The sequence below is a fragment of the Bos indicus x Bos taurus genome, chromosome 18 (assembly GCF_003369695.1).
Source record: "Bos indicus x Bos taurus breed Angus x Brahman F1 hybrid chromosome 18, Bos_hybrid_MaternalHap_v2.0, whole genome shotgun sequence".
NCBI lineage: Eukaryota > Metazoa > Chordata > Mammalia > Artiodactyla > Bovidae > Bos > Bos indicus x Bos taurus.
Window position 1 is genome coordinate 15,104,549 of NC_040093.1, and position 24,905 is coordinate 15,129,453.

At 46.6% G+C, this 24,905-nt stretch overlaps 1 long non-coding RNA gene across 2 annotated transcripts in view; it reads left to right on the plus strand.

Moving 5' to 3' along the window:
• LOC113876460 overlaps positions 1-24,905 on the plus strand; it is a 39,511-nt gene that overhangs the window by 12,354 nt on the left and 2,252 nt on the right. Inside the window, exons 1-2 of one of the 2 annotated variants that reach the window (XR_003506505.1) lie at positions 8,992-9,235; positions 9,333-9,427. This is a non-coding gene — a long non-coding RNA (uncharacterized LOC113876460). Of the gene's footprint in view, positions 1-8,991; positions 9,236-9,332; positions 9,428-24,905 lie in introns of those variants that run through there. The other variant, XR_003506504.1, reaches the window with a different exon arrangement.

Sequence of the window (24,905 nt, forward strand, 5' to 3'; positions counted from 1 at the left end):
GAAATGTTTGCCACCAAATTTAAAAACAAGGAGTTCATCTCCGAAACACGCAAACAGTTCATACAGCTCAATACATATACATATATACATAACAATCAACCCAATAGAATACGAGCCAAAGATTTAAACGGACATTTGTCCAAAGAAAGCATCCAGATGGACATAAGCACATGAAAAGATGCTCAGGATCACTGTTAGTGAAATGCCACTCAAAACTGCAATGAAGTGTCTACTTACCCCCCTCAGAATGACCATCTGCGAAAAGTTGAAAGTGTTAATCACTCAGTAGTGTTTGAGTCTTTGCAACCCCATAGACTGTAGCCTGCCAGGCTCCTCTGTCCATGGGAATGCTCTAGGCAAGAATACTAGAGTGGGTTGCCATTTCCTTCTCCAAGGGACGTTCCCAACCTAGGGACTGAACCCAGGTCTCCCGCCTTGCAAGCAAATGCTTTACCATCTGAGCCACCAGGGAAGCACTTAATCTTCAAAAGATCTATAAAAAATTAAGTGCAGCTGAGGACAAGGGGAATAGGGAATCCTCCTACACTGTCTCAGAGATGTATATGGGTGGGTGCAGCCACGAAGGAGAACAGTGTGGAGATTCCTTAAAACATCAAATACAGACTTACCACCTGATCTGGCAAGCCCACTCCTTGTCTTAAATCCAGAGAAAATCATAATTTAAAATGATACCTGAACCTCTATTTTCAAGGCAGCACTATTGACAACCTCCAAGACAGACCATCCAGCAAAATATCCATCAATAGAGAAATAAAGGGTAACTGGTCCATCTATATACTGGAATACACTCAGCCATCAAAAAAACTGAAGAAAAAAAAATCCGAAGGAAATAAGGCCATTGGCAGCAGCTTAAATGGACCCACAGATGATCATAAGTAAGTGAAAGACAAATATCCTAAGATATTACTTATAGATGGAATCTAAACATGGATACAATAAACTTCTTGACAAAACAGAAACAGCCTCCCAGACTTAGAAACAGTCCTTATGGTTACCAAAAAATGAAAGTTTGGGGGCAGGGAGAAATTAGTAACATGAGAATAACAGATACACTAGTGTTTATAAAATAACCCACAAGGACCCACTGCAAAGCACAAGGAACCCTACTCAACATTCTGTAATGACCTACGTGGGGAACGAAGCTGAAAAAGAACATATAAGTCACGTGTGAATTATTCAAGTTGCTGTACACCTAAAAAAAAAACACCCACCACAGTGTAAATTATCTATATATTCCAATTCAAAACAAGTGGCAAAAATAGAAAGACAAAAATAATTTAAAAAAGAACTGAAGACTCTATTCTGCTCAGGCCTTGGGACCTGGGCTGATGTCACATCCTGGAGCCTGAGTAGGCTTGGGTCCCCAGACTGGACTGTTGTGGGGCTGAGTGTATGGGGAGGGTGTGCCAGGCAATGAGCCCCCCACCGCGACAGACATGAACTTCCTTTTCCCCTCTGTATGAGTCCACAGTCTCCAGTATCAGGTGGGTCCTCCTGCAGCAGAACCAACTGTAGTGCCCCCAAAGGATGGTGGAGCCTCGGGATTGGAAGAACTTTGCATAGTCCCCTGGGCTCTGCATCTCCTGGTGATGGGGTTGGGGTTCCCACCTCCAGCTTCCTTCCTTAGCGTCACCCCACCTGTGGATGACACCCCCTTCTGCAGAGTGGTGTTGCAATCGGGATCTGCCTTGGGAATGGAGGGTAAGGGGGAGGAAGTAAGGAGACACAAGTCTTAAGCATAGCCACTCTCACTGACAACCCAGAAATAGGACTTGCCCTAAGGCTCTGGTTGCCCAGGTACCCAGCGTTGGGCATGAAGAAATGCTGCCACCTTGTGGCCATTTCCCACAACAACTGCTTGAAAGCCGGGGCTGATGGCTATTCACAAGCCTGCCCTTAAGAAATGCCCTGGGGGGTGCCTAGGGCATTTCTTAAGGGCAGGCCTGTGAATAGCCATCAGCCCCGACGTTCAAGCTGTTGTTGGTTCAGGATGGGGAGCACATGTATACCTGTGATGGATTCATTTTGATATTTGGCAAAACTAATACAATTATGTAAAGTTTAAAAATAAAATACAATTAAAATATCAAAAAAAAAAAAAAGAAATGCCCTGGGGTAAATCACTGGAAAAGAATTCAAAACAGGGCAGACCTTCAAAAAGCTAATTGCAAGAGGTAAGTTGTACTCACAGTGTAGAAGATAAACAGGGACCCGGAAAGATACTCAACATCACAAATTAACAGTTCAGTTCAGTTGCTCAGTCGTGTCCGACTCCTTGCGACCCCATGAATTGCAGCATGCCAGGCCTCCCTGTCCATCACCAACTCACGGAGTTCACTCAGACTCACGTCCATCGAGTCAGTGATGCCATCCAGCCATCTCATCCTCTGTCATTCCCTTCTGCTCCTGCCCCCAATCCCTCCCAGCATCAGAGTCTTTTCCAATGAGTCAACTCTTTGCATGAGGTGGCCAAACTATTGGAGTTTCAGCTTTAACATCATTCCTTCCAAAGAAATCCCAGGGCTGGTCTCCTTCAGAATGGACTGGTTGGATCTCCTTGCAGTCCAAGGGACTCTCAAGAGTCTTCTCCAACACCACAGTTCAAAAGCATCAATTCTTCGGCTCTCAGCCTTCTTCACATTCCAACTCTCACATCCATACATGACCACAGGAAAAACCATAGCCTTGACTAGATGAACTTTTGTTGGCAAAGTAATGTCTCTGCTTTTGAATATGCTATCTAGGTTGGTCATAACTTTCCTTCCAAGGAGTAAGCGTCTTTTAATTTCATGGCTGCAGTCACCACCTTCAGTGATTTTGGAGCCCAGGAAAATAAAGTCTGACACTGTTTCCACTGTTTCCCCATTTATTTCCCATGAAGTGATGGGACCAGATGCCATGATCTTCGTTTTCTGAATGTTGAGCTTTAAGCCAACTTTTTCACTCTCCACTTTCACTTTCATCAAGAGGCTTTTGAGTTCCTCTTCACTTTCTGCCATAAGGGTGGTGTCATCTGCATATCTGAGGTTATTGATATTTCTCCCGGCAATCTTGATTCCAGCTTGTGTTTCTTCCACTCCAGTGTTTCTCATGATATACTCTGCATAGAAGTTAAATAAGCAGGGTGACAATATACAGCCTTGATGTACTCCTTTTCCTATTTGGAACCAGTCTGTTGTTCCATGTCCAGTTCTAACTGTTGCTTCCTGACCTGCATACAGATTTCTTAAGAGGCAGGTCAGGTGGTCTGGTATTCCCATCTCTTTAAGAATTTTCCACAGTTTATTGTGATCCACACAGTCAAAGGCTTTGGCATAGTCAATAAGCAGAAATAGATGTTTTTCTGGAACTCTCTTGCTTTTTCCATGATCCAGCGGATGTTGGCAATTTGATCTCTGGTTCCTCTGCCTTGTCTAAAACCAGCTTGAACATCTGGAAGTTCATGGTTCAAGCATTGCTGAAACCTGGCTTGGAGAATTTTGAGCATTACTTTATTAGTGTGTGAGATGAGTGCAATTGTGCGGTAGTTTGAGCATTCTTTGGCATTGCCTTTCTTTGGGATTGGAATGAAAACTGACCTTTTCCAGTCCTGTGGCCACTGCTGAGTTTTCCAAATTTGCTGGCATATTGAGTGCAGCACTTTCACAGCATCATCTTTCAGGATTTGAAAGAGCTCAAGTGGAATTCCATCACCTCCACTAGCTTTGTTCGTAGTGATGCTTCCTAAGGCCCACTTGACTTCACATTCCAGGATGTCTGGCTCTAGGTCAGTGATCACACCATCGTGATTATCTTGGTCATAAAGATCTTTTTTGTACAGTTCTTCTGTATATTCTTGCCACCTCTTCTTAATAACTTCTGGTTCTGTTAGGTCCATACCATTTCTGTCCTTTATCAAGCCCATCCTTGTATGAAATGTTCCCTTGGTATCTCTAATTTTCTTGAAGAGATCTCTAGTCTTTCCCATTCTATTGTTTTCCTCTATTTCTTTCCATTGATCGCCGAGGAAGGCTTTCTTATTTCTTCTTGCTATTCTTTGGAACTCTGCATTCAGATGCTTATATCTTTCCTTTTCTCCTTTGCTTTTCATTTCTCTTCTTTTCACAGCTATTTGTAAGGCCTCCCCAGATGGCCATCTTGCTTCTTTACATTTCTTTTCCATGGGGATGGTCTTGATCTCTGTCTCCTGAACAATGTCACGAACCTCAGTCCATAGTTCATCAGGCAGTCTATCTATCAGATGTAGTCCCTTAAATCTATTTCTCACTTCCACTGTATAATCATAAGGGATTTGATTTAGGTCATACCTGAATGGTCTAGTGGTTTTGCCTACTTTCTTCAATTTCAGTCTGAATTTGGGAATAAGGAATTCATGATCTGAGCCACAGTCAGCTCCTGGTCTTGTTTTTGTTGACTGTATAGAGCTTCTCCATTTTTGGCTGCAAAGAATACAATCAATCTGATTTCGGTGTTGACCGTCTGGTGATGTCCATGTATAGAGTCTTCTCTTGTGTTGTTGGAAGAGGGTGTTTGTTATGACCAGTGCATTTTCTTGGCAAAACTCTATCAGTCTTTGCCCTGCTTCATTCCGTATTCCAAGGCCAAATTTGCCTGTTACTTCAGGTGTTTCTTGACTTCCTACTTTCGCATTCCAGTCCCCTATAATGAAAAAGACATCTTTTTTGGGTGTTAGTTCTAAAAGGTCTTGTAGGTTTTCTTAGAACCGTTCAACTTCAGCTTCTTCAGCGTTACTAGTTAGGGCATAGACTTGGATTACTGTGATATTGAATGGTTTGCCTTGAAAACAAACAGAGATCATTCTGTCGTTTTTGAGATTGTATCCAAGTACTGCATTTCGGACTCTTTTGTTGACCATGATGGCTACTCCATTTCTTCTGAGTGATTCCTGCCTGTAGCAGTAGATATAATGGTTATCTGAGTTAAGTTCACCCATTCCAGTCCAATTTAGTTCGCTGATTCCTAGAATGTCGACATTCACTCTTGCCATCTCTTATTTGACCACTTCCAATTTGCCTTGATTCATGGACCTGACATTCCAGGTTCCTATGCAATATTGCTCTTTACAACATTGGACCTTGCTTCTATCACCAGTCACATCCACAACTGGGTATTGTTTCTGCTTTGGCTCCATCCCTTCATTCTTTCTGGAGTTATTTCTCCACTGATATCCAGTAGCATATTGGGCACCTACGGACCTGGGGAGTTTCTCTTTCAGTATCCTATCATTTTGCCTTTTCATACTGTTCATGGGGTTCTCAAGGCAAGAATACTCGTTTGCCATTCCCTTCTCCAGTGGGCCACATTCTGTCAGACCTCTCCACCATGACCCGCCTGTCTTGGGTGGCCTCACGGGCATGGCTTAGTTTCACTGAGTTAGACGAGGCTGTGGTCCTAGTGTGATTAGATTGACTAGTTTCTGTGAGTATGGTTTCTCTGTGTCTGCCCTCTGATGCCCTCTTGCAACACCTACCGTCTTACTTGGGTTTCTCTTACCTTGGACGTGGGGTATCTCTTCACGGCTGCTCCAGCAAAGCGCAGCCGGTGCTCCTTACCTTGGAAGAGTGGTATCTCCTCACCGGCGCCCATCCTGACCTTGAACATGGAATAGCTCCTTAGGCCCTCCTGCGCCCGCACAACCACCACTCCTTGGACATGGGGTTGCTCCTCTCGGCCGCCGCCCCTGACCTCGGGCATGGGGTAGCTTCTCCCAGTGCCGCCCCTGGCCTCGGGCATGGGGTTTCTCCACCCAGCCGCCACCCTTGGCCTCGGGCGTGGGGTAGCTCCCCCCGGCCGCTGCCCCTGACCTCGGACGTGGGGTAACTCCTCTTGGCCGCCGCCCCTCGGGCGTGGGGTCCTCCCGGCTTCTGACCCTGACCTCGGACGTGGGGTAGCTCCTCTCAGCTGTGCTAAGTGCGCAGGTCGTGCTAAGTGCGCCGCTCGCAGCCGCCCGCACTCATGTCGTCAGCGTCCCCTTTCTCACCTACAGCTTCCTAGTCTCTGTCTCCAATCCCTGCCCACAGTATGCCCACCTGGGGCCCATGTTGAAGCCTCGCCTAGTCTCAGTCTACTCTTTCCCATTCCGCCTATCATATTGTCCAGGCCGTCGACAGCCCTCCTCTGCTTGCTGAGCTCCTGATGAACCACCTGGGAAAAGGCAGGGCAGAAGTGGGAGCTGTCTGTGGTGCTGGAGTGGATCAGCTCAGAAATCTTCCTAGGAAAGGAGGGCCCAGGAAGGATTTACAAGGCAGATCACACTTGTGCTCTGTAGTGTTTTCGGTTTCTTCAACAGGACCACCATGCCTGACAGTGTGAAAACTTCTCCAGCAGGTGTGTTTACTCCATCTGCAGCCCAGATTCTCACCCGAGTGGTCTAACCACAAATGAACATTCCTCACGTCATTTCCTGTTATTGCGATATGTTTTTGCGGTTTTGTTTTATTTTTCTGGTGCACTAGGTCTTTGTTGCTGTGTGGGGGCTTTCTCTGTGCTGCGAGTGGAGGCTCCTCTCTATTTGGGGGACACACGCTTCTTGTTGTGGTGGCTTCTCTTCTTGTGGAGCGTGGGCTCTAGGCAGGCAGGCTTCAGTAGTTGTGGAGCACAGGCTTAAATGCCCCAAGGCCCGTGAAATCCTCCTGGACCAGGGATGGAACCCATGTCCCCTGCATTGGCAGGTGGACTCTTAACCACTGGAACACCAGGGAAGCCCTACATGTATCTTTCTTGTTACAAGTAACTCTTCTTCATTTCAATGGCTAGACTGAATCTTAGTGCTGTTGTGTAACCAAGTTGTGTCTGAATCTTTTGTGACCCCATGGATTGTAACGCACCAGGCTCCATGAGATTTTCTAGGCAAGAACCTGGAGTGGATTGCCCTTATCTCCACCAGGAGATCTTTCCAAGCCAGGGATCGAGCCCATGTCTCTTGAATTGGCAGGTGGGTTCTTTACCACTGAGCCACCTGACAAGCCCAGGGGGACCCTGAGGTGTACCAAAAAGGGACTCAGAGCCAGGAAAAGCAAGATGATTGGCTAAAGGAAATCCAGAAGAAATGCCCCTTAAAAGTGATTCTAACTACCATGAGGCCTGACTTCCCCACTCTCTCTGAGCCCTCTGGCGAGTCTATCCACAAGCACCCTTTCCCTCCTAATAAACACTTGCTTGCTTCACCATTTTCCATCTCTAGGTGGGGATTCACCTCTACATAGATAATGAGTCAGGGTTTGTCAACAGCCATTCACCCTGGTGGTCTATCGCTTAGGATCCAGTGCTCTCCCTCCCACAGCCCGACCTCAGTCTCTGGCCAGGGCTGAAACCCTGCTTCAAGTCACTGCAGGCTGAGATCAGTCTCCTGCCTGGTTGTGTGCTGACCTCCTTCTCCTGCTGGGCTGAGGCTCTGGCCAGGCACAGGGCAGGGGAAGGGCCAGATCTGGAGGAGCGAGGGCCAAGGGATCTGAGCCCCCCTGGGGTCAAGGGCTTGGGGAGGTTTTCAGAGGGCACATTCTGGAGGGGAGCCCTGAGGGGCTCAGTGTGGGAGCAGGGGTAGTGCTGTGGCACAGACCCAGGAGCTCAGAGGCCAGTTCCTAATCTGAGCAGAGGGGCCCTGGTGGTCTTGAGAGAAGCTGGGGGCACATAGGACCCAGACGCCAGTCTTCAAGGGACTAAATAGGGTCACAGTAGAGGGGAGGAGCAGCTCTTGTGAAGTCTTAAGAAAATGCATTACTGTGTTAGAGGACTTATCAGTGTGGGATGTTTATGACCAAGATTTCAGTCCGCTTATGATTTACACATCCCAACTCTGCCTGCCTAACCAACAAGACTGATTTGAACCTGGAGAGACATCACTGACATGATGGTAACAGTGTTCAGGAGACAAGATTACCAGCTTGCCTTCCTGTACTGGTTCCTCCACTGCAGGAATCAGGACAAAATACAGAAACTGAATTTTTGCTGTTACCAGCATTGCACAAATGTTACTTTCCTACCTGTGTGCCTGTTCAGTGGTTCTTTGTGACCCTTTGGACTGTGGCCCCCAAGGCTCCATTGTCCATGGGGTTTCCCAGGCAAAAATACTGTAGTGGCATGCCATTTCCTACTCCAGGGGATCTTATGCATCCAGAGACCAGACTCAAGCCCCCGCCATGTCCTGCATTGCAGGCATATTCTTTACCCCTCAGCCACCCTGACAATGTGTACACTTCACCCTAAAGAAATAAATGGCATCAGAACTCTCATGTGGCCTCCTGCCTGTTTCTGTGCCGACTTCCTTCTCCTGGAGGGCTGAGACACCAGGCAGGGGCAGACCAGGGAAGGGCTAGATTGTAACCAAGCAGGACCCACTGAGGCTTTCCCAGAAGAAACCCCTAGTCAAGTCCTCCACCAGCCTTTTGTCTGTAGAAAATCTTTCACCAAATCATCCATTTAGGGGCTTCCCTGGTGGTCTGGTGGCTAAGACTCCACCAAATTCATGGGCTGAAGGTAGGATCCAGGTCGGGGAACAAAGATCCCTCATGCCTTCTGGAAGGATGGGGGAAAACAAAGAATAAATTTCATCAAAGCAGTGAGAAGATCCTGAAGGGGAAAATGTCAAACAAGACAAAATAATACTGAAGCCATCAAACAAAGTCAAGGACTTTTCTTCCTCAAGGTCTCTTGGTAATATTCTGTGCCTTATGTGTGAGCTATTTTGCAGTTACCGAAACACCCACCAGGCTGAACAAGTGAACTGCTGCCCACAGCAGGTAGACCCCAGACTGGCTGGAACAAGAAGGTTGATGCTGCGGCCTCCCCACTGCCTCAACACCAGCCAGGGCTCCATAAACACTAAAGACTCCACATACCCGCTCCAGGCTGGCACTCACGGCTCTGGGGGCACTAGGCCAATGTGGCCCATTTTTCCTAGCAAAGCAGTAAAGCTCTTTCTTTCTATTTCACCCAAACTTCTTTCTTACAGACTCCACTCTGCCTTGGTGTGCAGAGGCTGAATTTGGGTAACAAATTTGGAGTCCCGTGTGGGGTTGGCTTAGGGGTAACCCCCTGGGTGTCCCCTGGCTCCATCACACTCTCTAGATTTTTCCTCCACGCAGCCTCTTTCCAGAAGGTTGGAATGCTGGGAAGATTCCTTCAGAGGCTTGAATTCTGGGGACCCGTGTCAAGAAGGCTGAGCCCCAGTCATACTCGGTCCACCAAGCAGGCAGTGGGGACACCAAGGCGGTACAGGAGGGAAGAGGAAGGGCCGCTCCAGAGGGTGGGAAGGCCACCTTCGCCTCAAGGATGTTCCTGTCTTCTTCCAGCCCATACCAGCTTGAATTTTGCTGCTCCAAGGAATTATTTTGAGGAAGGAGAAGGACAGCGTCTTGGACATTGAGACATCTTGGCCAGCGTCTGGGTGAGTCCCCCGCCATGTATCTGAGGCTCCTTCAACATGTCCATCTGAGGAACATTTGTTTCCATCTGGGGAACAGTGAGTGCTTGTCTGGTTAGCTTTCATGTTGGAAATCCCACCTGTGAGATCTAAGGACTAAGGTCATGGACTTGGCAGGAGTTGGAAACAGCCACTCTGAGCTTTATGCTTTCTGGTGTCTTCCCCCTCGTATAAGGTTTCCATCAGCTAATGAGTTCTGGTTTGTATGTGGCTCATGGGTGTCCGTTCAAAAATGGGAAGCCCTCCTTTGATTCCCTCTGATAACCACCTAGGACACATTTTGGAAGACTAGTCAAGCTACGGAGAAGGCAATGGCAACACACTTCAGTACTGTTGCCTGGAAAATCCAATGGACGGAGGAGTCTGGTAGGCTGCAGTCCATGCAGTCACGAAGATTCAGACATGACTTAGTGACTTCACTTTCACTTTTCACTTTCATGCATTGGAGAAAGAAATGGCAACCCACTCCAGTGTTCTTGCCAGGAGAATCCCAGGGATGGCGGAGCCTGGTGGGCTGCCATCTATGGGGTCGCACAGAGTTGGACACGACTGAAGCGACTTAGTAGCAGAAGCAGCAGCAGTCAACCTACACGTTTAAACAAGGACAAAATAGTTTAACACTATGTAGTCACAATATTCTTTAGACTTCGGAGAATATGGTTGAGATGAAACTCTTTTGAAATTTCAGAACTGGTTTTTTTGCATGTGCAGTTGGAGAGAGATGGCTTGATGACACACTTTAGTTTTCTAGAACACTCGCGCTTTAAGAATAAAGATATTCTTAGGAGAAAAGTTGATGTTAAGCCTCAACATGTCCCTCAAGGGGGGAACGATTTGGGAGAATGGCATTGAAACATGTATAATATCATAAAAGGAATGAATCGCCAGTCTAGGTTTGATGCAGGATACAGGATGCTTGGGGATGGTGCACTGGGATGCCCCAGAGGGATGGTATGGGGTCAGAGGTGGGAGGGGGGTTCAGATTGGGAACACGTGTACACCCGTGGCGGATTCATGTTCATGTATGGCAAAACCAATACAATATTGTAATTAGCCTCTAATTAAAATAAATAAATTAAAAAAAAACATTTCCCTGAAGTATTCATACAAACACAGCCCACATTGCCTGCGTTTCAGCCTTGGCTTACTTAGAAGGATTGAAATTGAGCCAGGGGAGGGGGGTGGAAGGTGGGAAGAAAAAGATGCCTTTGACCTCAAGTGTGTACATTTGTTATTCTCTCTCTTTTTCATAAACCGACAAGCTTAAATGCAGTGCCTGATTCATGAAATATAAAATGATGAAACAGATCTCTGCTCGTGTGTGTGTCTCAGTGAGTGTCTTTATCTTTAGAAAATATTCCTGAGATTAACTTCTAAATGAGCTCTATTCCATTGACTTAAAGAAAAATAAGTGCTTACAAATTTCTAAGACCCACAAAATCTGAGAAATGTTCAATATTAAGTCTCTGTCTGGTACTGATGTCAGTTTTGCTTGTTTAATTGTGTCTGATTACTAGAGGCACGAGACACCAACATTTAGCCTCAGCACCGACTTTCCTTGTACCTGGTTCTACTGCTAGTCAGTAGGTCACAGCTGTTGCAAAATTTGTCAGCACAAAAGTTGACCCATAGTGATATATTGTCATAAATAACTGAGATAAATGGTAGAAAAGCCTTTAGGTAAGCTCCTTAAAAGAATTATCTTTTGTCTTTTTGGATTCTCGGGAATTTAAACCATTAGAGTTTTGTTAAATTAAGTTCCATGATGAGAATTCATTGAAGAGTTAAATCAGTTTTAGATAAAATACTGAAACATTGACTTGTGAACAAGTCTATGTTTACTTACCTTTGCCTTTTATGAAAAAAACACTAAATATATTTCAGTTTACTAAGTACATATATTGCACTACATAAAGAAAAATTAGCCATAAATTTTTATGTCTTATAGATTATAAAATTTAATGTTGTTAAAGAAAATCAATTGCTTGTTTCTTGGTTTTAGTTTTAAGGCATTTAAAAATGCAATAAGTTTTAATATATGCTCAAAATCTATAATAATAAATATATAAATAAAATATTACATATACAATGATATAATATATAGCATAATAATATATAGTAAAAGATTATATAATATATTGTTATAGAGTATATATTATTATATACAACATATTGATATTAACATAATACATAAATAGATAATATTATAGATAAATTATATGCTTTACATATAATGTACAATGTACATTTATAATACATACTATATATTGTATATATTCTTATTATACATTATGTAACATATATTATATATTGCTAAATATTATATATAACATATTATATATAATTTTTAACATTACTAAAATATATAATTATATATAATGTCATTATATCAAATATTATATATTATATATAATACATTCTTTAGAATCATCTGTTATTCTACCTTATCATTTATACAATTTTATATATAATTGATATATTATATAAAATAATATTTACTATAATATATAATATAATTAAAACATTAAATATAATATATATTCACATAATATATTATAGTAATAGAATATATCTTAATTATTATCATTAATAATATATTAATTCAATTGTAATAAAAATAAAATTTATATTATATATAAACTTTAAAATTCATGTAAAAATTTAAAATATAGATTATATAAATTATAATTTATATTGACATTTAATTACTATAATATCATTATATTATACTAATATAATATTAATATAATATTATAATATTCAGAAAGCCATAACAATATGTTAAGAATGGCCAGATCTGGGTCTTTTTGTCCCATGGACAAAACGTTCACATCAGGAAGCCATTGGAAGGTTTCTATGCACCCTTTTCATGCGCGCACTTTATCTTCTAGGCTCCAATTTCTCCTCTGGGCTCCATTGGTATACATCCTGATTGGGATGTGATTTGACGTCAGAAATTGCCTTCTCAAACCATCCAGTGCCACCGCAGCTTCTCTGCATATTCGGCTACTGAGGCAGGATTTTCTCAAAACCTGTCTGGTCTCAAGTCCACAATTTGAGCCTGTGGACCTCCACTCCCCTTCCCGTTTCTCTGAACCACATCTGCACCCCAGCACCCTGGCCTCCACCCCCGACAGAGGGCTCCTGTCGACTCCTACCCCCACCCTTGCACTTTCTCCTGCTGGAGACCCACTCCCACTCTAGGGTCCATGGGAAAGACCCTGGGCTGGACATCAGGCAAACCACACCAAAGAAACACACCATCCACTGCACTGCATTTACTTATATCTTTATTTTACTCAGGTATCAAGTTCCAATTTTTTTTTTTAAGTTGTAGATGGAGGGCACCATGGGTCGGGGGAGAGGGGCATGGACAGGGTGTTTTGGGATGCAAGAAGAAGGAGTCTCATCGGCGGGATTCAGAAATAAGAATGTAAAGCAGAGTACATAGCAATGTAATAACCATCTGTAGCCCTCATGGGGAGCATTCGCGAGGGATGAGGCTTCCCATTTCAAAGAAAACTAAAGATTCAGCAAACTTCCAAGATATTGCTCTGGAGGGAAAATAAGGCTCAGTTCAGCTCAGTTCAGTTCAGTTTGTCAGTCGTGTCTGACTCTGTGACCCCATGAATCGCAGCACGCCAGGCCTCCCTGTCCATCACCATCTCGCAGAGTTCACTTAGACTCACGACCATCAAATCAGTGATGCCATCCAGCCATCTCATCCTCTGTCGTCCCCTTCTCCTCCTGCCCCCAATCCCTCCCAGCATCAGAGTCTTTTCCAATGAGTCAACTCTTCGCATGAGGTGGCCAAAGTACTGGAGTTTCAGCTTTAGCATCATTCCTTCCAAAGAAATCCCAGGGCTGATCTCCTTCAGAATGGACTGGTTGGATCTCCGTGCAGTCCAAGGGATTCTCAAGAGTCTTCTCCAACACCACAGTTCAAAAGCATCAATTCTTTGGCGCTCAGTCTTCTTCACAGTCCAACTCTCACATCCATACATGACCACTGGAAAAACCATAGCCTTGACTAGACGGACTTTAGTTGACAAAGCAATGCCTCTGATTTGAATATGCTATCTAGGTTGGTCATAACTTTACTTCCAAGGAGCAAGCGTCTTTTAATTTCATGGCTGCAGTCACCATCTGCAGTGATTTTGGAGCCCAAAAAGATAAAGTCTGACACTGTTTCCACTGTTTCCCCATCTATTTCCCATGAAGTGATGGGACTGGATGCCATGATCTTCGTTTTCTGAATGTTGAGCTTTAAGCCAACTTTTTCACTCTCCACTTTCACTTTCTTCAAGAGGCTTTTGAGTTCCTCTTCACTTTCTGCCATAAGGGTGGTGTCATCTGCATATCTGAGATTATTGATATTTCTCTTGGCAATCTTGATTTCAGCTTGTGTTTCTTCCAGTCCAGCGTTTCTCATGATGTACTCTGCATAGAAGTTAAATAAGCAGGGTGACAATATACAGCCTTGATGTACTCCTTTTCCTATTTGGAATCCAGTCTGTTGTTCCATGTCCAGTTCTAACTGTTGCTTCCTGACCTGCATACAGATTTCTCAAGAGGCAGATCAGGTGGTCTGGTATTCCCATCTCTTTCAGAATTTTCCACAGTTTATTGTGATCCACACAGTCAGAGGCTTTTGCATAGTCAATAAAGCAGAAATAGATGTTTTTCTGGAACTCTCTTGCTTTTTCCTTGATCCAGAGGATGTTGGCAATTTGATCTCTGGTCCCTCTGCCTTTTCGAAAATCAGCTCGAACATCTGGAAGTTCATGGTTCACGTATTGCTGAAGCCTGGCTTGGAGAATATTGAGCATTACTTTACTAGCATGTGAGATGAGCTCAGGCGAATCCCAGTGCACAGATTGGTACCCTTGTTGCAGGAGCAGAGACCCCTTCCAGGGCCCAAACCTGGGCCCTTGTCTAACACTCAGAAATGAATTGTTGGAGGAGACACATGTGCTGACAAAGCAAGAGATTTTCTTGGGAAAGAGCACCCGGGTGGAGAGCCATAGGGTAATGGAACGCAGGAGAACAGCTCTGTCACATGGCTTGTGGTCATGGGTGTTATGGTGATGGGATTAGTTTCCGGGTTGTCTTTAGCCAAACATTCTGACGCAGAGTCCTTCCTGGTGGTGCACACCTACTTCAGGCCAGATGGATGCCAGAGAGAAGGATTCTGGGATGTGGTCGGACAAGTGGAGTCTCCTTGGGATCTCTCCCAAACTTCTTCTTCTAATAAGTGGAGGCTTAGTAGTTCCGTCTTCCTTGCCAGAAGGTCCTGTCATAAAACAACTCCTGCAAATGGTTACTATAGTGCCTGGCCAGGGTGGGTGGTTACAATCAGTGCGCTTGCCCTAACACCCTGGTCACTGGAACCATCTCTATTTAGCTGGAGAGGAAAGACTCAGCAAGCAGCTGAGAAAAGCTGACCAATCCTGGTTAGAACAAGGTGAGCAGTCTTTGCCAGAAGACCAAGGTACGCCTGACCAGGCTTTGTCTGAAGGACATTGTAGCACTGAACGGCTTCTGCCAGAAGGGCACTGCAGCACGAGAATATACTCTATGAAACATTCCAAAGCAAAAGAAAACATCAAACCAAAAGGCACACGAAGAATATGAGCAAGCTCCATGTGCGGCGAAGAAACAAGAATTTGAGAGGCAAAAACAAGAGACAGGAGAACCTGCAAAGCGCTACCAACACAAGAAATGGAAGTGTTCAAAATGCTGAGTCAGAAGACTCAAAACGGACAAATTTGAATTTACAAAGGGAGTATTTTCTGAAAAAATACTGGAAAAGATTAAAGGGTAAAGATTTGGGGTAAAAATATGAACTTCGTATTGAGTATTTTTGTATGGGGACTGTCCCTCCTAACATGTAACTAAATTTGTCAACATAAACTGGGTTGGAAAGTTATAGGGGGAAACACACACAAACAAAACAGGTGTAGGAGTCATGCCGTTTTCAAATCCTTTCAATTCTCGTTCATAGTTCAGCTGATCGTCTTCCTTGAGACGCGACAAGGACGTCAAGCATCCTTCAGCAAATCGTTGCCAAGTCGTGCCAAATGCCGTTTAAACTGGATTTGCCCGCATTGCTTCATCACGTTCTTTCTTAAAGCAGTACGACATCTTGGGTGCAACGGAAACGAGAAACCAGTTTCTCGTAGCACCAGCAGTCTTTCCTGTCCAAAAGTGCAAACTAGGTTTCACTGCCCGCAGACAAATCAGGTCAATGAATTCCTTTAACACGTCTTGGTAGGGTGATTCATTTGGCAGAAAGAGCATCATCTTACCCTCGAGATAAATCCACACAAGGTGGCTTAGGAAGCGCAGGAGGAGGTCTCGTATAAAGGAAATCGTTCTGGCTCTCCCGCCAAACATAATGAATATCGCCTTGCTTTCGGTCAGGCGGTGGCTGGGACTTAATTGACAGGGGTGCCTGAGCGTCTCCGCAGAGAGGCCAGGGTCACTACAGACAGAAGCTGAAAGTCGTTCACTGCTCTCCTAGTGAGGAGAGGGCCCGCGCAGGGTGCAGGGACCCAGGGAAAGCCGCAGGTTTTAAAGCGCTGTGGAAGTTTGAGGGGGCGTGTCGAAGCCTGAGCTGAGATCTGGTGGTTTGGGGAAAAAAGTTCTGCAGGAAGCGGGCAGAGGTGTGGGGCCAAGCCAGCTGCTGCATATCCCTTTTTGAATAAGCCGAGCGTGTTTGGAGCTCTGGAGGTGGTCTCTGAGAAGCCGGGGACCGGGACCCTGGGAACATGGGCTACGTGTGTGTGAGAATCAAATCTGGACGCACTCATGTCTCGAGAGGGCTGAGAAAGCTTGCTAGGGGTAGTGTCATTGCACCCGAATCCTTGGGCACGTTGTGGCCATCAGAAGCCGTGCAGGGACTCCAGATGGCGGGAGACACCGTTCCCGAAGCTCCTTGAGTGCAGGCGTCTCTGAGGGCGCTGACGGGACTGTCTGTTGACTCTGATGTGGAAGGGAGATGTGTACATGAGCACCGTGTTGCTTCAGAACCCCAGGAAAGGACCAGAAGGTGTGAGACGTCTGTGTCCTTCGCACATGAAACCTGCTTCCACTGCATCTCCTTGAAGGCGGATGTCATCCTGAAACCTCACACTGCTGTCGGAAGAAGTGTGGTGGGTGCGGCTGCTCCGCTCTCAAACAAGCAGACCGGCCAGGTTGGCGGAAAGAAGGAAAGTTTGCTTTATTTCAGGCGCCAGCGGGCCGGGGGGGGGAGGATGCTGGACACCTGTCCAAAGGCCGACTGACCGCTCCCCCACCCAAACCCTTCCTGGCAACCAGTGGGGCAAGAGCTTTTCCAGACAGAAGTGCGAGGGGGCTGCTCTATGCTGAAACAGCACAGTCAGCTGCTATATTTTCGAAGGAAAATACAGGAAAAGAACATTACTTAAGACTTGTTGCCTGACTAAACAAGGTTAAAACTATCTACTTGCTACTGACTACTTTTGCACAGGGGTTGTCCCTCCTAACGTGTGACTAAATTTGTCAGCATAAACTGGTTGGGAAGCTATGGGGGAAACACACAAACAAAACAGGTGTAGGAGTCATGCCGTTTTCAAATCCTTTCAATTCTCGTTCATAGTTCAGCTGATCGTCGTCCTTGAGACGCGACAAGGACGTCAAGCATCCTTCAGCAAATCGTTGCCAAGTCGTGCCAAATGCCGTTTAAACCGGATTTGCCCGCATTGCTTCATCACGTTCTTTCTTAAAGCAGTACGACATCTTGGGTGCAACGGAAACGAGAAACCAGTTTCTCGTAGCACCAGCAGTCTTTCCTGTCCAAAAGTGCAAACTAGGTTTCACTGCCCGCAGACAAATCAGGTCAATGAATTCCTTTAACACGTCTTGGTAGGGTGATTCATTTGGCAGAAAGAGCATCATCTTACTCTCGAGATAAATCCACACAAGGTGGCTTAGGAAGCGCAGGAGGAGGTCTCGTATAAAGGAAATCGTTCTGGCTCTCCCGCCAAACATAATGAATATCGCCTTGCTTTCGGTCAGGCGGTGGCTGGGACTTAATTGACAGGGGTGCCTGAGCGTCTCCGCAGAGAGGCCAGGGTCACTACAGACAGAAGCTGAAAGTCGTTCACTGCTCTCCTAGTGAGGAGAGGGCCCGCGCAGGGTGCAGGGACCCAGGGAAAGCCGCAGGTTTTAAAGCGCTGTGGAAGTTTGAGGGGGCGTGTCGAAGCCTGAGCTGAGATCTGGTGGTTTGGGGAAAAAAGTTCTGCAGGAAGCGGACAGAGGTGTGGGGCCAAGCCAGCTGCTGCATATCCCTTTTTGAATAAGCCGAGCGTGTTTGGAGCTCTGGAGGTGGTCTCTGAGAAGCCGGGGACCGGGACCCTGGGAACATGGGCTACGTGTGTGTGAGAATCAAATCTGGACGCACTCGTGTCTCGAGAGGGCTGAGAAAGCTTGCTAGGGGTAGTGTCATTGCACCCGAATCCTTGGGCACGTTGTGGCCATCAGAAGCCGTGCAGGGACTCCAGATGGCGGGAGACACCGTTCCCGAAGCTCCTTGAGTGCAGGCGTCTCTGAGGGCGCTGACGGGACTGTCTGTTGACTCTGATGTGGAAGGGAGATGTGTACATGAGCACCGTGTTGCTTCAGAACCCCAGGAAAGGACCAGAAGGTGTGAGACGTCTGTGTCCTTCGCACATGAAACCTGCTTCCACTGCATCTCCTTGAAGGCGGATGTCATCCTGAAACCTCACACTGCTGTCGGAAGAAGTGTGGTGGGTGCGGCTGCTCCGCTCTCAAACAAGCAGACCGGCCAGGTTGGCGGAAAGAAGGAAAGTTTGCTTTATTTCAGGCGCCAGCGGGCCGGGGGGGGAGGATGCTGGACACCTGTCCAAAGGCCGACTGACCGCTCCCCCACCCAAAGCCTTCCTGGCAACCAGTGGGGCAAGAGCTTTTCCAGACAGAAGTGCGAGGGGGCTGCTCTATGCTGAAACAGCACAGTCAGCTGCTATATTTTCGAAGGAAAATACAGGAAAAGAACATTACTTAAGACTTGTTGCCTGACTAAACAAGGTTAAAACTATCTACTTGCTACTGAGTACTTTTGCACAGGGGTTGTCCCTCCTAACGTGTAACTACATTTGTCAGCATAAACTGGATTGGGAAGCTATGGGGGAAACACACAAACAAAACAGGTGTAGGAGTCATGCCGTTTTCAAATCCTTTCAATTCTCGTTCATAGTTCAGCTGATCGTCGTCCTTGAGACGCGACAAGGACGTCAAGCATCCTTCAGCAAATCGTTGCCAAGTCGTGCCAAATGCCGTTTAAACCGGATTTGCCCGCATTGCTTCATCACGTTCTTTCTTAAAGCAGTACGACATCTTGGGTGCAACGGAAACGAGAAACCAGTTTCTCGTAGCACCAGCAGTCTTTCCTGTCCAAAAGTGCAAACTAGGTTTCACTGCCCGCAGACAAATCAGGTCAATGAATTCCTTTAACACGTCTTGGTAGGGTGATTCATTTGGCAGAAAGAGCATCATCTTACTCTCGAGATAAATCCACACAAGGTGGCTTAGGAAGCGCAGGAGGAGGTCTCGTATAAAGGAAATCGTTCTGGCTCTCCCGCCAAACATAATGAATATCGCCTTGCTTTCGGTCAGGCGGTGGCTGGGACTTAATTGACAGGGGTGCCTGAGCGTCTCCGCAGAGAGGCCAGGGTCACTACAGACAGAAGCTGAAAGTCGTTCACTGCTCTCCTAGTGAGGAGAGGGCCCGCGCAGGGTGCAGGGACCCAGGGAAAGCCGCAGGTTTTAAAGCGCTGTGGAAGTTTGAGGGGGCGTGTCGAAGCCTGAGCTGAGATCTGGTGGTTTGGGGAAAAAAGTTCTGCAGGAAGCGGACAGAGGTGTGGGGCCAAGCCAGCTGCTGCATATCCCTTTTTGAATAAGCCGAGCGTGTTTGGAGCTCTGGAGGTGGTCTCTGAGAAGCCGGGGACCGGGACCCTGGGAACATGGGCTACGTGTGTGTGAGAATCAAATCTGGACGCACTCGTGTCTCGAGAGGGCTGAGAAAGCTTGCTAGGGGTAGTGTCATTGCACCCGAATCCTTGGGCACGTTGTGGCCATCAGAAGCCGTGCAGGGACTCCAGATGGCGGGAGACACCGTTCCCGAAGCTCCTTGAGTGCAGGCGTCTCTGAGGGCGCTGACGGGACTGTCTGTTGACTCTGATGTGGAAGGGAGATGTGTACATGAGCACCGTGTTGCTTCAGAACCCCAGGAAAGGACCAGAAGGTGTGAGACGTCTGTGTCCTTCGCACATGAAACCTGCTTCCACTGCATCTCCTTGAAGGCGGATGTCATCCTGAAACCTCACACTGCTGTCGGAAGAAGTGTGGTGGGTGCGGCTGCTCCGCTCTCAAACAAGCAGACCGGCCAGGTTGGCGGAAAGAAGGAAAGTTTGCTTTATTTCAGGCACCAGCGGGCCGGGCCGGCGGGGGGAGGATGCTGGACAGCTGTCCAAAGGCGGACTGACCGCTCCCCCACCCACACCCTTCCTGGCAACCAGTGGGGCAAGAGCTTTTCCAGACAGAAGTGCGAGGGGGCTGCTATATGCTGAAACAGCACAGTCAGCTGCTATATTTTCTAAAGAAAATACAGGAAAAGAACATTACTTAAGACTTTTTTTCTCCCTAGCCAAGGTTAAAACTATCTACTTTGTATTGAGTTCTTTGTACATTGACTGTCCCTCCCAACATGTAACAGTTTTTCAACATAAATTCCATTTCCAAGGAAAACAGTGGCCGCTTACAGCCTGTGTTCAGTCTGACCATCATGTAATTAACATCTCAACTTGTTGCTTCTCTATCTATAACGTGGCTCTCTGGATATTGCTCGGAATATTATCTATAGCCCTTCAGAAACAGCTAAATATCCTTGACTATGCTTAATCACTACGTTAATTTTAATCTCCTTTGACTCTTCCTTTGCTTTCCCATCTCTCACTTCTTTGATTGCAGGCATTCTTTGACTAAAGTTTTCCTCAGGTAGAAGAAAGGCAGGCACATGGCGGGGCATGGGGCACAAGGACCATAGGATTCTGCTCCTGTTTCAATACCTGTGCTCCTGGAGAAAGGGGGATGCCGCTAAAACATTGTCTGCCCAGTTGAGATGCTGAGCCCTTGTGGTACCTGTGTGAAGCCTGAAATGGGGGAATTGTGTCCCTTTGGGAGTGCAGGCTATCTTAGATGAGAGACTGTTGACACAGGCACTGAACAAAACTAAATATGTGCCAGTTGTTGATTGAACAGAATTAGTGGTTTTGACAATATTGGATGTTGGGTCTGGGGGCTCTAATCAATGAAGCCACACTATTATTAGTAGTCATCCAGTATGGAATGACCTAAAATTTTTCCCAAATCTTAGGCCAGGCAAGATTCATGTGTCAAATGGAGAAATGGGGATAATCATCCCTTTAGTAATTAGGGTTTTACAATTTTCATCTTTGAAGACTATGTTTTTATTTACTTTGAATCACATTAAGTGTTTTGACTAGGGGGTGGGGGAGTGGTCCCTTGGATGCTGTTTTATGAAACCAATTCATAATCACAATAAAACTGGTTTAATTTTAATATATGTTAAAGTGTCTCTGCCCATAAGGGATATTTTAAAACAATGGCTAGTATGACTGGAAATTTAGGCCAGGCATCAGTTAAAGTGAAACATTATATTCTTCTATTTTATATGTAGATGGGCTTCCCTGGTGGCTCAGATGGTAAATAACCTGCCTGCAATTCAGTAGATGGGATTCCATCCCTGGGTTGGGAAGATCCCTGGAGAAGGGAATGGCCACCCACTCCAGTGGTCTTCCCTGGAGAATTCCATGGGCAAAGGAGCCTGGAGGGCTACAGTCCGTGAAGTTGCAGAGAGTTGGACACAACTGAGCAATTAACACTTTAATTTTTCATATGTAGTTACCTGCATTGCCAGCAGATTTTTAACCACTTAGTCCACTAGGGAATCCCCAGATGTCTTTTTATCCAAAGTATTTCTGCAAACACTTGGACACTCAAAACTCCTCATATATACTATTCATTAAGACAGGATCACACCTGGATGTGATGTGGCTCTGACTTCTGGGCTTTTATTTGTAAAAGCATGAGGCAAAGCAAACCTCAGGGGCTCTTACTGGTCAAGAATGAGTGACTGGATGTGGCGGGGGCCAAGCTTGCAATCAACGCTGATGACAGCTATTCTCTCCAGGTTCGAGTGCCCTGAAGTTACAACCCCTACAACTTTCAGAGTGCATTTAGTGCAGTGAGAGTCGCTTCAGTTGTGTCCAACTCTTTGCCACCCCATGGACTGTAGCCCCCCAGGGTCCTCTGTCCATGGAATTCTCCAGGCAAGAATACTGGAGTGGGTTGCCATTCCCTTCTCCCTGACCCAGGGATTGCATTTCAGGCAGATTCTCTATCATCGGAGCCAGTGAATTTAAAGTATGTCTAAATGACTCAGCCTTGGGGAAGATGAATAGTCTCTGAAGAGCAGGGCTGCACGCACTGACATTGGGCTCATTTAAATCTGGGCACATAGAACCTAGAATCCAGGAGGTTCCAGGTGACCTCTGTGCTCATGAGGCTCCCTGCTATTCAGAGCTGTGGCTGATTCCCTCTGGGTAGATTCTGGGGAGAAAGGGCTTGTCTCTGTTGAGGCTGGTGTCCTTTCCCATGTCGTCAGCGTCCCCTTTCTCACCTACAGCTTCCTAGTCTCTGTCTCCAATCCCTGCCCACATTATGCCCACCTGGGGTCCATGTTGAAGCCTCGCCTAGTCTCGGTCTAATCTTTCCCATCCTGCCTATCATATTGTCCAGGCCGTCGACAGCCCTCCTCTGCTTGCTGAGCTCCTGATGAACCACCTGGGAAAAGGCAGGGCAGAAGTGGGAGCTGTCTGTGGTGCTGGAGTGGATCAGCTCAGAAATCTTCGTAGGAAAGGAGGGCCCAGGAAGGATTTACAAGGCAGATCACACTTGTGCTCTGTAGTGTTTTCGGTTTCTTCAACAGGACCACCATGCCTGACAGTGTGAAAACTTCTCCAGCAGGTGTGTTTACTCCATCTGCAGCCGATTCTCACCCGAGTGGTCTAACCACAAATGAACATTCCCCACGTCATTTCCTGTTATTGCGATATGTTTTTGTGGTTTTGTTTTATTTTTCTGGTGCACTAGGTCTTTGTTGCTGTGTGGGGGCTTTCTCTGTGCTGCGAGTGGAGGCTCCTCTCTATTTGGGGGACACACGCTTCTTGTTGTGGTGGCTTCTCTTGTTGTGGAGCGTGGGCTCTAGGCAGGCAGGCTTCAGTAGTTGTGGAGCACAGGCTTAAATGCCCCAAGGCCCATGAAATCCTCCTGGACCAGGGATGGAACCCATGTCCCCTGCATTGGCAGGTGGACTCTTAACCACTGGAACACCAGGGAAGCCCTACATGCATCTTTCTTGTTACAAGTAACTCTTCTTCATTTCAATGGCTAGACTGAATCTTAGTGCTGTTGTGTAACCAAGTTGTGTCTGAATCTTTTGTGACCCCATGGATTGTAACGCACCAGGCTCCATGAGATTTTCTAGGCAAGAATCCTGGAGTGGGTTGCCCTTATCTCCACCAGGAGATCTTTCCAAGCCAGGGATCGAGCCCATGTCTCTTGAATTGGCAGGTGGGTTCTTTACCACTGAGCCACCTGACAAGCCCAGGGGGACCCTGAGGTGTACCAAAAAGGGACTCAGAGCCAGGAAAAGCAAGATGATTGGCTAAAGTAAATCCAGAAAAAATGCCCCTTAAAAGTGACCCTAACTACCATGAGGCCCGACTCCCCTACTCTCTTTGAGCCCTCTGGTGTGTCTATCTTTCCCTCCTAATAAAGACTCTGATTGCTTCACCAATTTCCATCTCTAGGTGGGGATTCACCTCTACATAGATAATGAGTCAGGGTTTGTCACTGGCCATTCACCCTGGTGGTCTAGTGGTTAGGATCCAGTGCTCTCCCTCCCACAGCCCAACCTCAGTCTCTGGCCAGGGCTGAAACCCTGCTTCGAGTCACTGCAGGCCGAGATCAGTCTCCTGCCTGGTTGTGTGCTGACCTCCTTCTCCTGCTGGGTTGAGGCTCAGGCCAGGCACAGGGCAGGGGGAAGGGCCAGATCTGGAGGAGCGAGGGCCAAGGGATCTGAGCCCCCCTGGGGTCAAGGGCTTGGGGAGGTTTTCAGAGGGCACATTCTGGAGGGGAGCCCTGAGGGGCTCAGTGTGGGGAGCAGGGGTAGCGCTGTGGCACAGACCCAGGAGCTCAGAGGCCTGTTCCTAATGTGAGCAGAGGGGCCCTGGTGGTCTTGAGAGGAGCTGGGGGTGCATAGGACCCAGACGCCAGTCTTCAAGGGACTGAATAGGGTCAGAGCAGAAGGGAGGAGCAGCTCTTGTGAAGTCTTAAGAAAATGCATTATTGTGTTAGAGGACTTATCAGTGTGGGATGTTTATGACCAAGATTTCAGTCTGCTTATGATTTACACATCCCAACTCTGCCTGCCTAACCAACAAGACTGATTTGAACCTGGAGAGACATCACTGACATGATGGTAACAGTGTTCAGGAGACAAAGATTACCAGCTTGCCTTCCTGTATTGGTTCCTCCACTGCAGGAACCAGGATAAAATATAGAAATGGAATTTTTGCTGTTACCAGCAATGCACAAATGTTACCTTCCTACCTGTGTGCCTGTTCGGTGGTTCTTTATGACCCTTTGGACTGTGGTGCCACAGGCTCCAATGTCTAAGGGGTTTCCCAGGCAAAAATGCTGTAGTGGCGTGCCATTTCCTACTCCAGGGGATCTTACTTGTCCAGAGACCAGACTCAAGTCCCCAGCATGTCCTGCATTGCAGACATATTCTTTACCACTCAGCCACCCTGACAACATATAGACTTCACCCTAAGGAAATATGGCATCTGAACTCCCATGTGGCCTCCTGCCTGTTTCTGTGCCGACTTCCTTCTCCTGCAGGGCTTAGAGGCCAGGCAGGGGCAGACCAGGGAAGGGCCAGACTGTAACCAAGCAGGACCCACTGAGGCTTTCCCAGAAGAAACCCCCAGTCAAGTCCTCCACCAGCCTTTTGTCTGTAGAAAATCTTTCACCAAGAAATTCATTTAGGGGCTTCCCTGGTGGTCTGGTGGCTAAGACTCCACCAGTCAAATTCATGGGCTGAAGGTAGGATCCAGGTCGGGGAACAAAGATCCCTCATGCCTTCTGCCGAGGATGGGGAAAAACAAAGAATAAATTTCATTAGAGCCCTGAAGGGGAAAATGTCAAACAAGACAAAATAATAATACTGGAGCCTTCGAACAAAGTCAAGGACTTTTCTTCCTCAAGGTCTCTTGATAATATCTGTGCCATATGTGTCAGCTATTTTGCAGTTACC